This window comes from Scyliorhinus canicula, chromosome 13 (assembly GCF_902713615.1).
Source record: "Scyliorhinus canicula chromosome 13, sScyCan1.1, whole genome shotgun sequence".
In the NCBI taxonomy this organism is placed as follows: domain Eukaryota; kingdom Metazoa; phylum Chordata; class Chondrichthyes; order Carcharhiniformes; family Scyliorhinidae; genus Scyliorhinus; species Scyliorhinus canicula.
In genome coordinates, this window is record NC_052158.1 from 103,131,678 (window position 1) to 103,145,278 (window position 13,601).

General features: G+C 48.4%; 1 protein-coding gene across 1 annotated transcript in view; it reads right to left on the bottom strand.

Annotated features, from left to right (window-relative positions):
* Nucleotides 1–13,601, bottom strand: part of kcnab1a (potassium voltage-gated channel, shaker-related subfamily, beta member 1 a) — a 319,323-nt gene that overhangs the window by 130,987 nt on the left and 174,735 nt on the right. The gene's annotated exons all lie outside the window — the stretch shown is intronic.

Consider the following 13,601-nt stretch of genomic DNA (forward strand, 5'->3'; position numbering starts at 1 on the left):
GGTTTGACGCCAGCCTCCCCCCCCCCCCCCCCCCCCCCCCGACCGGGAACCGATTCTGGTCCCCGGTCGGGGCTAGCATGCCGCGGCCATGAACTCCGGCATTGCGGGCTTAACGAATTTCGTTAAGCCCGCTTGCCAGAGTTTGCGACGGCTGACGCGTCACATGTCGTCAGCCGCGCATGCGCGGATTGGAAGACTCCAACCCGCGCATGCGCGGATGACATCATCGCGCATTTGCGCAAAACCCGCGCATGCGCGGGCCGGGATGCCCCTCAGCCGCCCCGCGAATGGATACAGCGGAGCGGCGGAAGGACAAAGAGTGCACGGGGTAAGTACCGATCGCGGGCCCATGGCACCCTTGGCACGGCCGTGGTACTGCTGTGCCAATCGGTGCCATGGTTGCCAAGATCCCAACTTTACGGCCGTTTTTACGAACGGTCAGACCAGGTGTGTTTGACGTTCCTAAAAACGGTCGTAAAGGGCTTGGACTTCGGCCCATCGGCCAGCTGAGAATCGCTGCTCGCCGTAAAAAAACGGCGGCAGCGATTCGTGTCGGGAGTCAGGCGTGGGGGGGGGGGGGGGAGAATAGCGGGAGGGCGTCAGACTAACGTGGCCGTAAAAATGTACGACCCCCGCTATTCTCCGCACCGTCGTGAGTGCGGAGAATTGCGCCCGTGGTTTTCCTGCAGGAAACACACATACAGGTCAAAGACCAGATGCAATTGAGGAGGGGGTCGGTTGGGCAAACGTTCCACCCAGGACTTGACTCAAAGTCAAGGGGGTTTGCGACGCTCTATCATAAAAAGGTAACATTTGTAGTATCATGGGAGATGTGAGACCTGGGGGGGGGGTAGGTTTGCGATGGTGAGTGGGGTGCTGGTGGGGTCGCTGATGATTTTGGTCAATGTGTACACACCCAATTGGGATGACGTAGATTTTATTAAAAAACTACTCGCGTCCATTCCAGATTTAGACTCCCATAAGTTAATTCTGAGTGGTGATATTAATTGTGTGTGCATCTTAGGGTGTACAGGACGAGGTCCAAAGTGATGGCTAGGACAGGGATGGCAAAGGAGTTAGGGTTGTTTATGGAACAGATGGCAGCGGTTGATCCGTGGAGGTTTAGGTACCTGGGAGAGAGGGAATATTCCTTTTTCTCCCAGGTTCATCAGGTATACTCCAGAATAGATTTCTTTGTGGTGGGGAAGGAGGTGCTGGTGGTGCTGGCGGGGCAGAGTATGTAGGCATAGTCATTTTGCACCATGTGCCACCACATTATGTAGATGTGAGGCTTGAGGTGGGCAGGGCACAGAGACTGGGGTGGAAATTTGATACAGTGATATTGGCGGAAACAGGGTTTTGTGATAAGGCACAATTGGCCATAAAGAATTATGCGGAACTGAATCAAAATGGGGAGGTCTCTGCGGCCACCAGAGCGAATTAATGAGACTTTTGAGGCCTTATATCAGGGATTATGTAGTTCTGAGCCTGGGCGGGGCACAGGATTTGGGGTGTTTTTTTGGATGGGTTAGTGGTTCCAGAGTGCGGGAGGAGAAGCGGCAAGCATTGGAGGGGCCATTGAGATTGCAGGAGAATGGAGGCAGTGGGGTCCATCAAGTCAGGGAAGGCACCCGGACCGGATGGCTCCCAAACTTGCTGCACTATTACTAGGTATCCAATGTGGAGAAGGTGAGACAACGGTGGGCACGGGGGGATCGGATTGGGTGCGAATGGAGTACGACTCCTATAAGGGGTCAAGTTTAAGGGCTATGGTAATGGCCCCATTCCCGTTTGCCCCGGGGAAATACACTATAACCTGATGGTGATGTCATCGATAAAGATCTGGAATCAGTTACAGAAGCACTAGAAGTTGGGACAGGTGCCAGTACTGGCCCCGCTGTGTAGGAATCATAGGTTTGTGTCCAGACGGATGGACGTGATGTAGGAGAGGTGGCAGAGAGCAGAGGTAGGGCGAATGAGGGATCTATTTCGAGGAGAACAGTTTGCAGATTTGGTGGAGCTTCAATAGAAGTCTGAGTTACCGAAGGGGAGCAGGTTCAGATATGAAAATGAAAATCGCTTATTGTCACGAGTAGGCTTCAAATGAAGTTACTGTGAAAAGCCCCTAGTCGTCACATTCCGGCGCCTGTTCGGGGAGGCTGTTACGGGAATCGAACCGTGCTGCTGGCTTGCCTTGGTCTGCTTTCAAAGCCAGCGATAGCCCTGTGAGCTAAACAGCCCCTCTAGATATCTACAGGTGTGGGATTATGTGTGGAAGGAGCTGCCCTCTTTCCCCCAAATACCAGAGTATACGTTACAGAAATAGCTGTTAGCTCCAGATAAGTGAGGAAGGGAGCATCAGGAACATTTATAGGTGGTTGGGAAAGAAAGAGAAGGCATTAGTGCGAAGGGTTATGGGCAGGTGGGAAGATGTGTAAGGGACCGAGTTAGAGTGGGGATATGGAGTGAGTTATTGTGTCAGGTCAACTTGACTTCCTCATGTAAGCCCCATTCAATTCAAGGTGGTGCACAGACCTGGATGAGGGGGTTCTTCCCTGGGATAGAGGATCTCTGTGAGAAGTGTTGGTGAGGATCAGCAAACCGCGCCCATATTTTCCAGGGGTGTGTGAAACTGGAGGGTTTTTGGGAAGTGGTGTTCAAGGCTTTGCATAGATAGTAGGCTTTGAAATAGCCATACCCCTTGGCGGTGATTCTAGGTGTCTTGGAGCTGCAATGGCTACAGGAGGAGAAGGGGGCCGATGAGGTGGGTTTTCGCCTCCCTGATTGTTCAACAAAGGATATTGTCAGCCGCGCCAGTGTGGGTGGCGGCGTGGGTGGCAGACCTGAATGAATGTTTGAGCCAGGAGAAGGTCAAGTTCACCCTAAGAGGTTTGGAGGAAGGGTTTTACACGTGGTGACGTCCGTTCCTATCCATGTTCAAGGATCTGTTTGTCACCAGGGGAGAATAAAATGTTTTTTTTAAAAAAGAAATGTTTTTACTGAAATGTTTAAAACCATAAAATACATTTTTTTTGTATAGGGAACCTTGATGATTCAAAAGATTTGTTCAATGTGTGCTGTTTGTCACTCCTGAGATAATGCAAAGAATGCTTTGGAAAATGAAAAGAATTTTCATTGGTAGCTTATTCAGAAAGTGGTGTGAAAGAAATGTACTGAAGTCTGCATTTCTCCAGTTCCCTTCTATACTGTATTGTAGCTCCAATTTTAATGCATGGCTGGAGGCCGAGGCAGACAACAAGCTGTCCCAATCTCAGTAGTGAGGGGCCCAAGATATTTTAACGGGCAGGGGAGGCCCAAACCCTCCTCGTGGGAACGAAAGGACCACTCCTGGCCCCGCAAAAGGAAATCATGAAAAGAAATATCAAATATTCTGGCTCTGACTACTCTTCCCACTGGGCTGGTGGGAAAGCCACAATTACTTCTCCATACAAATCACTGATTAAAATAGCAGTCACAGGCACATTTTCAGAGTCCAAAACTGCATATTTAAAGAAGGGCCCCACTTTTATAGTTCTCACTTGCTTGTCAGAGCACAATTGGAAATGTGCGAAGAACGGTGCAGCTTTCTGAATACATGGTCTGGGTTAATGCATCCCGTGTGTATTGTACAGTGAGTGGGGGAGGGGGGTCACTTTGGCAATTTGAGTACTGGGTGAATCAGGCAAAATTCTGAGCAATCTGGTTGCAACCCGCCGACTTCCTTTGTGGATGCGACACCTTCTTGAGTGGCATGTTGTCATTACGGATATATTAATCAGTCAATTAAAACAATAGGCACATGGGCTTTCCCTTTAACCTTTGAGTCCACAGCTTCATGGAACTCACCAATGAAAGGAAGGCAAGAAAACTGCAGGAGTTAAAGATGACAAAGATATGACAGGAAATATGACAGGAAACCAGCAGAGATGTTGATGCGCAATCAATAACTACTGAAACGAGGGTGTAGTCCGAATTGAAGGCTTTAATCAACAAGATGTTTCCCCAGCAGCTCGAGTACAGAAAAGGCAGGCTGCTGGGAAACACGGCTCTTATACACCGCCTCATTGGGCGGAGCTACCTTACACTCTGACCAATGAAATATAAACCATTGGGCCAATGAGCAGCGAGCCTTCTCCACCAATGGTGGCTCAGCACTCCCAGGTACTGTAGTACCTCCAGTCATACTACCACAGAAGTGCAGCCCAGAGCAGGCCATACTCAATATACAGAATCTGCAGGGAGAGGATAAGCTTCCTCAACACGTAAGAACATAAGTGTCTTAGGAGGTTCAGGGTCTAGATTGAGGGGTAGAAAATGTGTGAAGCTTGTTGAACCATGACCCACTGGACTTGGTGGCCACACTTTACCAATGGCTGTCAAAGTCATCATTGCCCTCAGCGATTTTTGCTTCCAAATCTTTCCAAGACTCTGCCGGGGATATTTGTAGGATTTCATTCTCAATGGCTGCAACAAGTGGCAGATTTCAGTGAGGCCTTCCTGAAACAGAGACATTTGACACGCTGTTCTTTAGTACGGTTCAATGGAAGAATTGCTCCTGAGCACTCTAGCTCAATATGGCTGCCGGCTGAGAGCTCTTCACCCCATGCTCCTCCTCTCTTCCAACAACTTGTCCTGCTCTATATGACTTCTGTTTATTATCCCTGCTATACAAGTAGTCCAATGAGGATATAAACTAATATCCGGGAGCAAGAAGTTTGTGCAGAATTCTTGACGTCATGACCAAGGCCTTCAGCAAGTGCCATATGCTCTCCTCAACAGCAACCTTACCAAAATGGCATCCAGTGTGGCTAGCACTAGAATTTTGTACACATGCTGCAGGGTGGTGGCAAAACAGCAGTTGGAGCACCAATGGGGCATGTTAGCACGGTGGTTAGCACAGTTGGTTCACCGTGCCAGGGTCCCAGCTTCAATTCCTGGCTTGGGTCACTATCTGTGTGCAGTCTGCATGTTCTCCCCGTGTCTGCGTGGGTTTCCTCCGGGTGCTCTGGTTTCCTCCCACAAGTCCCGAAAGATGTGCTATTAGGTGAATTGGACATTCTGATTTCTCCCTCTGTGTACCTGAACAGGCGCCGGAGTGTGGCGACGAAGGGATTTTCACAGTAACTTCATTGTAGTGTTAATGTAAGCCTACTTGTGACAATACTAAAGATTATTATTATAATAAAACATGTGCTAAGGAGCTGAATTCATGGCTGAAACCTGTTAGTTGACTGGATGTAATATAGTTGAGACAACAGTTATAATATAACTGTCTATAGCAATAAACTATATTAGAAATTGTGCCTTGCCTTCATAGTTCAGTACTATCCACAGAAAAGAATCCCTGATGCAAAATATTAAATTTCAGTTCAGTCAATAAAATTCTATCAGCTTCCATTGAATAGAGTTTTTGATGCAACTACAACGTTGAGTAAAGAACTCATCTAATTATTCATGTATTCAGGGCTCGCTGGCAGATAGGATTCATTTTAATGAACACCAGTGGTTATCAGTCTAACTTTTGTACACCAATTATTTCTCTTCAAAGCTCTTCAAGAGGAATATCACTTTTAGAGATGTACTTTCAATGTAACATACACCATCAAGGGCAGCACGGTAGCATTGTGGATAGCATAATTGCTTTACAGCTCCAGGGTCCCAGGTTCGATTCCGCCTTGGGTCACTGTCTGTGCGGAGTCTGCACATCCTCCCCGTGTGTGCGTGGGTTTCCTCCGGGTGCTCCGGTTTCCTCCCACAGTCCAAAGATGTGCAGGTTAGGTGGATTGGCCATGATAAATTGCCCTTAGTGTCCAAAATTGCCCTGAGTGTTGGATGGGGTTACTGTGTTATGGGGATGGGGATAGGGTGGAGGTGTTGACCTCGGGTAGGGTGCTCTTTCCAAGAGCCGGTGCAGACTCGATGGGCCGAGTGGCCTCCTTCTGCACTGTAAATTCTATGATCACAAAAGAAAAGTGTACATTAGACATGAAAATAATTAAACAACTTAAAAAAAAATGAATGTTGGCTGTGAGCATCGCAGGCAAGGCCAACATTTATTATTGATTTCTGGCTGTTGTGAGAAGCTGGTGTGGGCCTTCTCCTTGAACCAGCATCATCAATGTGGTGAGCGTGCTCCCACAATGCTTTAGGGAAATAGTCTTTGGAGAACTTTGATAGACTGACTGTTGCTGGGCAACTTGAGAGTCTATCTATTGGTGTGGGACTGGAGTCACAAGTTAGTCAGCCTGGGTAAGAACTACAGGCTTCATTCTCTTAAAAAAAAAGATTGGATTGTTTTATGACAATCCACAATCGTCATGGTCAAACGTTACTGATACCAGCTTTTTATTTCCACATTTTAAAAATTGAGTTCAAATTCTCAAACTGCCTCTAGATTATTCCAGTGACATAACCACAACATACCCAATTATAGAAAGTGTTTACATTGAAGGTACCCGGTCCCCGGAATTTGATGTTTTCTTTTCAGTTTGCATTATGTTAGGCCCAACATTTAAAGTGCAAGAATAAAAATTTGGTTGGCACCCATCCTAACCCAATTGCTTCAATTGGATGCACTTCCTCATGATAATAAAATTCTCCCTCTAAAGGACAAAAACGTGAAACTGCAGCCACAAAACTCACTGCTTAATGATGGAACTGATGGAGGCCACAAAGTCCAATTTTAACCCTATCTGTCCAGTGGAAAGCAAGCAGTTAGGCGGTAAGATGACCTAAGTTATATACCTCCACTAAAGCTGCAAGGGTTCTGCATTCGCTCCGATTTTAACCTTCTCTCCTATATCAGTGGCAAGGACACCCTCCTAAAGCCTGCAACGTCCACTGTTCAATATGCATGTTAGGTCCCAATGTTGATTTTAGGATCCAAATGCAATTTTTTAAAATAATAAACATTTTATTGAGGTATTTTCTGGCTTGACAACAACAACAAAATAAACAATGCACATGAATCTATAAACATTGTGCAAAAGCCGTCTTCCTCCCTTACAGGTCCCACCTTTATTAACCACTTACTCTATTCTAAACTAACCCGGCAAAGAAGTCGACAAACGGTTGCCACCTCCGGGCGAACCCCAACATGAACCCTCTCATGGTGAACTTGATTTTCTCCAAACAGAGAAAGCTAGCCATGTCCGATAGCCAGGTCTTCGACTGTGGTGGCTTTGAGTCCCTCCAAGCTAATAATATCCGATCCGTCTCCGGGATAACAGGGAAGCAAAGGCCAGAACGTCTGCCTCTTTCTCCTCCTGGATTCCAGGATCCTGCGACACCCCAAAAATTGCCACCTCTGGACTCGGTACCACCCTTGTTTTTAACACCATGGACATGACTTCTGCAAACCCCTGCCAGAATCCCTTAAGCTTTGGACATGTTCAGAACATGTGGACATAGTTTGCTGGCCCTCCCGCACACTTTGCACACCTGTGAACGACCTTGAATTGTATTAGGCTGAGCGTGGCACATGTTGCGGACGCATTGACTCTACTCAACATGTCTGCCCATAGACCATCCTCTATCTCTCCTCCCAACTCCTCTTCCCACTTGCTCCCCAGTCTGCGTCTCCTCTGACCCCATAAGTTCCTTGTAAATATCAGAAAACCCTTCCTTCTCCCACCCACCCTCTGGAAACTACCCTGTCCTGTATCCCCCTTGGTGGTAGGAGCGCGAAGGTTGAAACCTGCCTACGTAGGAAGTCCCGCACCTGCAGGTACCTGAATTCGTGCCCCTCGCCAATCCAAATGTCTCCTTCAGCTTCCTCAAGCTAGGAAAGCTCCCCTCTATAAACATATCCCCCATCTTCTCAATTCCTGCTCTCTGCCATCTCCGAAACCCCCCTTCCCGGGGAAAACCGGTGATTATTACAGAATGGAGACCAAACCAATGCTCCCTCTGCTCCCACATGCCTCCTCCATTGCCCCCAGACTCTCAGGGCCGCCACCACCATGGGGCTGGTGGAGACCGTGCCGGCGGGAATGGCAGAGGCGCCGTTATCAACGCCCCCAAGCCCCTCCATACGCTACCATGCCGACCCTCCCCCCCACCACCCACTTCCTAATCATGGCTATATTCGCCACCCAATAATAGTTACTGAAGTTTGGCAGCGCCAGCCCGCCCTCTCCCTGACTCCGCTCAAGCATCCCCTTTTTTACTCGCGGGGTCTTGCCCACCCATACAAAGCCAGTGATCAGTTTGTTGACCCTTATAAAAAAGGACCGCTGAATAAAGATGGGGAGATACTGAAACACAAACCGGAATCTCGGGAGGACCGTCATCTTCACCATCTGCACCCTCCCAGCTAGTGACAACGGGAGCGCGTCCGACCTCCGGAAATCGTCCTTCATTTGGTCCACTAGTCGGGCCAGATTTAGTTTGTGTAGCTGTTCCCATTCCCGCGCCACTTGGATGCCTAGGTACCGAAAGCTCTCCCAGTCGCCTCGCCTGTCCCCTCGCCTGGACCGCAAACATCTCACTTTTCCCCATATTTAGTTTATACCCTGAAAACCGGCCAAATTCCCCCAGACTTCTCATGATTTCTTCCATCCCCTCTGCTGGGTCCGATACATACAGAAGCAGGTCATCTGCGTAAAGCGAGACTACCATGCTCCACTCCCCCCCCGGACCAGCCCCTTCCAGCCCCTTGAGGCTCTCAGTGCAATTGCCAGCAGCTCTATGGCTGACGCGAACAACAGTGGGGAGAGGGGGCATTCCCGTCTCGTCCCCCGATGCAGCCTAAAATAGCCCGATGTTGTCCTATTCATCCGTACACTTGCCACAGAAGCCTAATACAGCAACCGGACCCAGTCAATAAAGCCCTGCCCAAATCCGAACCGTTCCAGTCCTCCCACAGATATTCCCATTCTACTCGATCAAAGGCCTTCTCTGCGTCCATTGCGACCACTACCTCCACCTCCCTACCTTCTGGGGGCATCATGATCACATTTTTTAAATTAAAAAAAATAAATAAATTTAAAGTACCCAATTCATTTTTCCAATTAAGGGGCAATTTAGCATGGCCAATCCACCTAGCCCACACATCTTTGGGTTGTGGGGGCGAAACCCACGCAAACACGGGGAGAATGTGCAAACTCCACACTGACAGTGTCCCAGAGCCGGGATCGAACCTGGGACCTCAGCGTCGTGAATCATGATCACATTTAATAGCCTTCTTACATTGGCCACCAACTGACTTCCCGCAACAAACCCCGTCTGGCCCTCCCCAATAACACCCGGAACACAATCCTCAATCCTAGAGGACAAAATTTGGCCAGCAGTTTGGCGTCCACATTCAACGGGGATATTGGCCTGTAGGACCCACACAGCTCCGGGTTCTTGTCCCGCTTCAAAATTAGCGAAATCGTGGCCTGTGACATCGTCGGGGGCAGCACCCCTCTTTCCCTTGCCTCATTGAATGTCCTCATCGACAACGGCTCCAATATCCCAAAGAACTTTTTATAGAACTCCACTGGGTACCCGTCTGGCCCCGGGGCTTTACCCGACTGCATGGCCTTCAGTCCCTTCGCTATCTCTTCCATCCCGATTGGGGCTCCCATCCCTTCTACCAGCTCCCCATCCACCTTCGGAAATTCAGCCCCTCTAGGAAGTGCTTTATCGCCTCCGGCACCGTTGGGGGTTCTGACTCATACAACCTACTATAAAACTCCTTAAACACCTTATTCATCCCTGTTGAGTCTCCAACCAGGTTCCCATCTCCGTCATTTACTTACCCTATCTTCCTGGCTGCCTCTCTCTTTCTAAGCTGCTGTGCAAGCATTCTGCTGGCCTTCTCCTCATGCTCATAAATCGCCCCCTCGCCTTTCTCAGCTGCTCCACCGCCCTCCCTGTGGTTAACAGGCCAAACTCCGTCTGTAGCCTCTGCTGTTCCCTTAAAATCCCTGCCTCTGGGGTGTCCGCATACCTCCTGTCGACCTGTAGTATCTCCTTTACCAGTCGGTCCCTGTCTGCGCTGTCTACTTTCTCCTTGAGGGCCCATATCGAGATCAGCTCCCCTCTAACCACCGCCTTCAGTGCTTCCCAGACCACTGCTGCTGAAATTTCCCCCCCGTGTTGTTGACTTCCAGGTAGTTCTGAATACATGGGGCAGCACGGTGGTACAGTGGGTAGCACTGCAGCTTCACGGCGCTGAGGTCCCAGGTTCGATCCCGGCTCTGGGTCACTGTCTGTGTGGAGTTTGCACATTCTCCCCGTGTTTGCGTGGGTCTCACCCCCACAACCCAAAGATGTGCAGGGTAGGTGGATTGGCCATGCTAAATTGCCCCTTAATTAGAAAAATGAATTGGGTACTCTAAATTAAAAAAAAAAGAAATCATTTAGTTCTGAATACATTTCCTCAGCCGCCCGCACACATCATTGTCAGCTAAAAGACCCACGTCTAACCTCCAGTGCGGGCGCTGGTTACTGTCTTTACTAACCTGTAGGTCAACCCAGTGCAGGGCATGGTCTGAGATTGTGATCGCTGAATACCTCGTGTCCACCACCCCCGTCAGTAATACCCTGCTCAGAATAAAGAAATCAATCGGGAGTACACATTATGCCCGTGTGAGTAGAAGGAGAATTCCTTCACCCTCGGCTGCCCAAATCTCCATGTGTCCACCCCACCATCTGCCCATGAACCCTTTTAGTTGCTTTGCCATTGCTGGCACCCTGCCCGTTTTTGAGCTTGACCAGTCTAAACCAGTGTCAATGACTGTTGAACTGCCCTCCCATGACCAACTTATGCGAATCCAGGTCCTGTATCTTCCCCAGCATCCTTTTTATAAACTCCAGATCGTCCCAATTTGGCGCATACACATTTAGTACCACCTCCACCCCCTCCAATTTCCCACTGACTTTAATGTACCGGCCTCCCACATCCAAAACTATTCTTCCCGCCTCAAACACCACTCACTTCTTGATCAGGATCGCGACCCCTCTAAACTTCGAGTCCAGTCCCGAGTGAAAAACCTGTCTGACCCAACCTTTCCTTAATCTAATCTGGTCGGCCACTCTAAGGTGTGTCTCCTGCAGCATTACCAATTCCACCTTCAGTCCTCTCAAATGCGTGAACACTCGTGCCCTCTTGACCACCCATTTAGCCCTCGTACATTCCAGGTGATCAGCCTAGTTGGGGGGCTCATCGCCCTCCCCCTTCGCTGATCAGCCATCACCTTTCTTGGGCCAATCGTCAGCCCACGCCCCATGCCTCCACCGGCCCGCCCCCAGGCAGCCTCCGCCCCAACCTCCTCTCTGTCCCTCAGCAACAGTCCCTCTCTTGTCAGCAGAACATTTCCCCGCCCCCCCCCCCCCCCCCCCCCCAGTAACCACAATGTAAATTGACCCCTTTGATAAGCCTAACATCTGCTCACCCCCACTATGCTTCTGTGAGCTAGCCCGCCCAGCTAGCTTGGTGTCCCCACCCCTGGCACCAGACATTCTCCCACCTATTGTTCCCGCCCCACACTCCCCCTCGCTCATACACACATATTCAGATGACAAACAATCCCAACATAATTGAACGACAGAAAAACAACGCTAATCAAAGAAAAGATCAAGCAAGAGATCCAACATCTAAACAGACACACCTCCATCCCCCAACAGTGCAAATGTAAACTTTAATTCACTCAGCTCTGCAACTGGCCCCAAACCAATACAGAAGGCATTAGAAATAGCGTCCACAAAACAAAAAACCCAGAAACTTTTTGAAACAGGAACGTTGCAGCAAAGTTCAAAAGTTCTCAGTCTGCCATCAGTCCTTTCCTTTTTACGAAGTCCAACGCTTCCAAAGGCAACTCAAAAGAAAAATGTTGCTCCTCGCACGTGACCCAGAGACGGGCCGGATACAGAAGTCCGAACTTCACCTTTTTCTTAAAAAGAGTGGACCTGATCTGGTTAAATCCCACTCTTCTCCTGGCCACCTCCACACTCAGGTCCTGATAGATCCGCAGGATATTGTTCTCCCATTTACAGCTCCGTGTCTGCTTGGCCCACTGAAAAATAAGCTCCTTATCCAAATACCCGTGGAATCTCACCACCATTGCCCCATCTTCCAGCAGTTTCTCGATCATGTCCACTATTCCAAATGCAATTTTAACTCAGGCCTGAACAAGGAAGCTACTGTGGCTTTGCCATCAGGCCAAGCCTGAATAACAGAGTAAGCCCAGCAAAGTTAAGTAAGTGCACTAATTTCCTTTGTTGGATCAGGAGTGCTACCAGAACAAGGTAAACTTAGTTTCCCTGCCCCAGACCTCTGCCTTCCTGAATGAGGAGGAACCTAATCCTGTCACCCACCTTGTAATCAAGCGATGTTCCACTGCTCTGGGTGAGAAGACAGCGTGTGGGGTTGAAAGGAAGCTTGGCTGATTGTACTGCTGACAGGCGGAAATTAATTCGTTGGTGCAATTTCCTGCTGAAAACCCAGTGGCAGTTAAAATGGGAAGGTGTTTAAATATTGTAAATCACGTCTGCATAATCAGTAGAAATCTGCACCCAGCATAATCTTGGGATAGAATAATAAATTCTGGTGAGCAAGTCATTTAGTTAGGAATATTCAGGAGACTTTGCTTGATTTGTAATGATATGCCTACAGTGGAGCCACACAAGAGGCAATTTTTAAAATTCAGCCTCCTTGCCTGAGAAACAAAAACTGAGAGAAAAATTTGTTTCCCCCACTGATGCCCAAGAACCAGCTGCTATATTTCTGAAGTGAATGGGTGATCAGCTGGCACGAATGGTTCCAGCAGGAAACTGTGCCAAGATGCAAATTGGGGTCCTATGGCAATAATGTTTGCAATTTTTCAAGTACAAACGACCACAACATGTACATTCAGTCCAATTGTAGCAGGTATAAAGGGACCATTAAAATCAATTCAAAAATGCCCCTCCTGGGCTCACGGGAAAGTGCAGCCTGCTGTCAGGCCATGATAGCATCACCCACATCAGCCCCCCCCCAACAATCCCAATCACCCCAACCTCCCTGACTATCTCTACCCTCAAAAGTCTGATCTGCTGGCTTGTTCTGTGTAGACGTCACCTGATAGCCTACCTCACCATTACTCTGCAGCAGGGATAGCTATTCGGCAGCTACAACTGATAAATGAGGCCCAAACCAAAAAATAGTTTGGGACTAGATTTGGACAGCCAGCTCAGTCTCTCTGCCGATTTCATATTGGATTGGTTTTGGGTATGAGTCGATATTGCACCCATAGAGTCCAAAGCAGGATTAAAGACCCGGATGCTAATTGAAGTAAAGGACACGAGCTGAATGTTTTGAATTTCCTGTATCCCAAGGTTCATTAATCTTAACTAAATTCTGTGGTTAATTTACTATCGCTAATGGTGAATGGCTCAGATTCTAGCTATTTAAAGCCAGATAGTATATTTAAAATGCAAATTGAATTCTTAGGACTCTATTAGGGATTAATGTCTGGACTCTATTAGGGATTAATGTCTCATGAAGGACAATCAGATAATAATTAGTAATATAGCGATTAGCATGAAATCTATTTTCCAATACAAAACGATGTCTGGTTTGACAGATGTTCTGTGTATAGGTATCATGAATCTAAGAAAAATGGAGCCCCACATCA